Genomic DNA, 5381 nt, shown 5'->3' with positions numbered 1-5381 from the left:
TCAATCGTTTAATTAATGTTTCCAGAGCGCGGTGAGATTACTGACAGCGTGTGAGTGGGCGCATGGGGGAGTAGGAAGGAACACTTCTGTGGTTACGCGCGGAGACGTGCGCGAGCGACACAGCTGTAAAACTGCAGGATTTCCTTCTTCGCCTGAAACACAGGCGACATTAAAGGTAGTCTAACCGAGTCCACTCTGCTTTTGAAAGTCAATATATTTAATTATTATCATCATTATCATCATCATCAAGTCGAGTAATAGTTATACTTTTAATTTCCAGAGTGTTAGAAAGAGTGAGCTACTTTTTTTTTTCTTTTTTTTTTTTTGCGGTGGTCGCTCTCCACGGTTGCTCCAAAGTACGGTATGGCTGAGGCACCGGATTGTACAGGGGACAGTGCGACCCGTATTGTCCATAGATCCACGGACTCATCCACTCTAATATTGGTGCCACCAACCTTAGAAGATCTAGCCGAGGAGGAGGACGTGTTCCTTCCAGAGATTGTATCACCTTGTCCAACGCTCAAGGCTGGAGAATGTCCAGGAAACGGGTCAGGGAAAAGTGCTGGATTGACGTTGGCGGACAACCAGATGGAGAACGAGTTTCTGCATCTCACTATTCGGAAGCAGGTGTCTTACAGGTAACACACAGCATTAATGTCTCGCATCTTACCCACAACTTGACCGCATGTTATTGACTCTTAAATTTAAGTTGTCTGTAAATTAGTGTTGAATATGAAGTTGACTAAAATGAAAGATTGCAACTATCGTCACTGGGGACAGATTTGACGTCAACCTCAACTGACATCGCAACTGTTGCTATATGCCAAGGCCTATAATGCTAAATTACTGTGCTCATTGGCAAGACATACAACATGGGTGCTAGACAGTCCATCTCCTGAACATCCATCCAAGAATTCAATACAGTTGGCTACTACCTGATACCAAATGGTAAATGGTGAAGGATTCCAATATGAATTGGTTAATCAACACGCCTTACCTAGGCCTACATTCCATGATGCATTATTAGAGCACCCAATATCACACCTTTCAGTTAGTTCATCCTATCAATCACTGCTCCTCTTAGAGTATGGTTTAGAAAAAAATGCTTATTTATATTAGGATGTCAATGAAATATCTCTCCATGTACTGTAACATACTCTACATCACCAGATTAATATTGGAGCTTTTAGATTAAGAGACCGAGCATGTGTAATCTCATACTAGCCTTTCATGAAGACTGCAAATCCTGCTGCTGATCGGTATCTAGGCTATTTCAACTGGTTCATAGTATTGCATTGTTGGCTGCCTGCTATTGCTGCTGGTTTCCTGGACCTGGTTTGTTGCAACACAATCTCTTCATGTGAAAATCATGACGGAGCACATGCCTGTGAGAGACAAACACTCTGACGTCGGGAGGCAGTGATGTACAAAAGAACCTTTGACCATGACCCTTGGCTATGTTTTACTATACATTATAGTAACATAGACATACAAGACCTATTACCATAACCTTTGGCTATGTATTACCATACTCATACTGTACATACATTCACACTGACAACTAGTGTCACAACACAGTACATTATTAGGTGGAAGGGAGAAGGCTTGAAACCTCTGATTTGAACAGCATTCATCACACTAATTCATCCAACATGTTTGCAGTGACAGACAGTTCTTCCTCAATCCCATCTGTGTCCAGCAGCGTGATTTCAGAGGCTTCTGTTCTCCTGACTGACTCACACTCCATCTTTCTCTCAGATTATATAAGGACTTGAGGGGCTTTTTCCCTGGCAGTGCAGACTGATGTAACTCTGGAGGGGGGGTTACAGTATTGGGAATCAGACACTGCCAGTGAGCCAGTGGAAACTGTGCTGTGCGGCTCTTATGTAACGGGATGAGGAGAGAGAAGCACTAGCGGGGGATCGGAAGCGTTTTTGCATTGTAAATAGGTGGCACTCAAGAAAGGGGTTTAGCAAACGTCGGGGCCGGCCGACCGGCTGCATCCTCTCTTTGAGTGGTCTGGTCCTCCATGCTTCATAGACACCTGATAGGTCTGGACGATTAGGCCTGGCCTGGCTGGGCACTGAGGCCAGGGTACAGTATTCTCTAGGCTGAACAAGCACAGATTAAGCATCGCTTTGCCTGGGTCTGTGACTAACAGTGTCAATAAAGTGACTCAAACAAGCCCCCATTGAACTGAGCAAATCAACAGCTGTTATGGACCAAACTGCAGCTGCAAATAAAAAAATAAAAAATAAGGTTAGTTGTAGGACAATATCTCAAGAACAGAAATATTTGTTAAAGTTAAGTTAAAGTGATATAATCTGAAACAGATAGGTTAACTAGACGATGTGGAAAAAGATGTCAGTAATTCAAACAATTCCCACAATAACAATATGAATATTGACAGGTGTCTGTAGGTGCCACATCTCCCGTGTGTACTGTATCATCACATTCAAAGCTACAGTACAGTCTCTGTAGCTGAAGTTGCATTACCATTCTCTGCTGAAATTCTAAGCTATGCATCTTCTCACATTCATATTGTGATAAAAACACGTCACCCAACTGACCAGGTTGGTCTGATTAATATACTCAATCAACTATAAGAAATGCTTCCAGTGCTGACCAGAGGACATTGGGTTGTGTTTGTATTTATAGTCACAGTCCTGATCATTGTGACTAGTGGGTCTGAATGCTAAGTTGTTCTCATTTGTTACTGTATGTGGGGCAGGCTCAAGGACACAGACAGGTGCATGCTCCCCTGTCCCTCTGGAACACGTCCATGAATGGCAGCATTTATATCCAAGTTTTCTCTCACATCCTGTCTCACATACTGTACTAAAATGAAGTAGGCCTAGTTGAAAAGGTCTTTCTATGCCTCCAGACAAATACCGAGAGAGCAGAGCATCTTTAATTTCAATGTGTAACTTGTAGTAATGGATTCATGTGTAAGTAAAGGTTTGTTAAGGAAACAGAAGGCGCCACCAATGGTGTATTCTTTGAATGGATAAAGGTATTTTGCTTTTAGGGGAGAGGTTTGATGATCATTCATCTGTTCTGGCTTTGAAGAGGTTTGTTCAGGGAGAAGTGGGAGAAACAGGTTTGTTGAGGTTGAACTGACACGTTTTATTGATGGATGTTGTTTATAGTGTTCATAATAAGGCTAAACTGAACAAAAATAGAAAGCCATTGATACACACTGTATCTAGGATGTACAGCAATGAATTCAATTGGCTGTTAAATGAGAACTGTCATACACATCAGATTATTCAGTGATGAAAACCAATGAGATAGTTGAACCACTGAAAGCTACTGTATGATTCATATCACTTGATTGAGGAGGCGTGTAAAGTAGACAGCTTTGACCTACGTACATGCTGGAGCCCAAAACATGACCAGATACACCATTACTATTCCTCAAATGAGCAGGCACCAGCTGTGTGTCTTCAAAGCTCAGACGTGACCCTATTGAGATGCATTACAGTACGATATTAAAGCCATCATGCCGCTCTGAAATATGGATATACTATCCCTTTGTACTCTGGTCCAGAGTCTCACACATGTTCTAAAGATCATGGAAATTGTCATCCAGTCATATAGATAGGGTCACTCTGTGGCAAGGCCAAATCTGAGTGTATTTACTGTGTGCTGTGCAAACAGACATGGCTTGTTCAGCTCTTGATAAGGCATCTGTCTTTATGGGAGGGGATAAGATGATGCAAGGGGATGTACACTCACTGAGCACTTTATTAGGAACACCTGTACACCTTCTCATGGTGGAGGTGGTGTAACGGTGTGGGGAATGTTTTCTTGGCACACTTTGGGTCCTTTAATACCAATCAATCATCGCTTGAATGCCACAGCCTATTTGAGTATTGTTGCTGATCATGTGCATCCCTTCGTGGCCACAATTTACCCATCTTCTAATGGCTACTTCCAGCATGATAATGTCACAAAGCAAAAGTCGTCTCAAGCTGGTTTCATGACAATGAGTTCAGTGTTCTTCAATGGCCTTCCCAGTCACCGGGTCTGAATCCAATAGAACACCTTTGGGATGTGGTAGAATGGGAGATTCACAGCTTGAAAGTGCACCTGAAAAATCTGCAGGAATTGCGTGATGCAGTCATGTCACCATAGACCAGAATCTCAAAGGAATGTTTCCAGTATCTTGTGGAATCAATGCCACGAAGAATTGAGGCTGTTTTGAGAGTAAAGGGTGCTCGGTGAGTGTATGTCTGTAAGGCCCTTTCTGCATCATTGTCACACCATTAAAAGGATGTCAATGGTTTGATTGGAGGAGATGCAGGGCTGCAGCTCATCTACTGTAATGTAGGAAACTAAGTGTGGACCAGGGACACTAATGGATGCCCATGATTAATGAGGATCACCTGCTTTTGCCAAAATGATAATTGAGGTTTTCGCTAATGCCATTAGTGACAGGCTCCATTTCCAATTTGAGAGCAACAAAACCTGAGGCAGAACAACACAACAAGAACTGTTAACAATAAATATTTATACTGTATTAGAAAAGGAGCATTGGTTTGGAATGACTATGTACATTTGGCTTTACCTCGGTTATGTGCTGAGATGTACCTTTTCTAAGAAGATACACACATCCAGTGACTTTAGGCAGGTGCTGGAGCCATATGTACATACACCAATGAAAATAAACCCTCCCTTTTCCTCACCAATGAAAAGAGTCCTCCCTTTATTTTTAGAGGTATATTTCACATGCATCTCTGACCCCGACAGGACAGTGTGCTCTGACCCTGTCTCTCTCGCATGAGAGACAGAGACCCTGTCTCTCTGATACTAAAAGGCTCCAGCAGTGGCGCCTCGTTTACTCTACTGGGGCGCCTTAATTGTCTTATTCTGCAATGACTGCTCTCTCTTTGGGGTTATATCTAATTTCCCAGGAAGAACTGAGAACCCAGAGACATAAATGGCCAGATAATGCTGTGGATTTCCTCTCTACAGAGGCTAGAAAGGTCATAGCATGTGTCCAGGCACCATATTGATATCTGTCCTCAAGTTCTGTCTGGAACTTGAGTTATAATAGAGAACTTGGGGGAGGCAGCTGATATTGAACTGGAGACCTCACAAATGTCAACCCAGTTTATGGTGTAACTGTTAGGCTGGCATGTGAGTGGTAATGAGATCAGGGTCAGTCACTCCAGGCTCCAGGATATTTATTAAGTAAAGCTTTAATATCTGCATGTATACTTTAGTTTGCAGTTAACTCTGTTTGTTTCTTTATCTCCCTCTCCCCAATCTTTCATGTTGAATTTTGACAATACCGTTATGATCCAACACATTCAGGAAGAATTAAGAATTCATCATGCTGGAGAGCTTCTCTTTGATCTGTTGAAGTGAACCCTCCA

Source organism: Argentina silus (genome assembly GCF_951799395.1).
Source record: "Argentina silus genome assembly, chromosome: 2".
NCBI lineage: Eukaryota > Metazoa > Chordata > Actinopteri > Argentiniformes > Argentinidae > Argentina > Argentina silus.
This window is presented reverse-complemented; position numbering follows the sequence as displayed.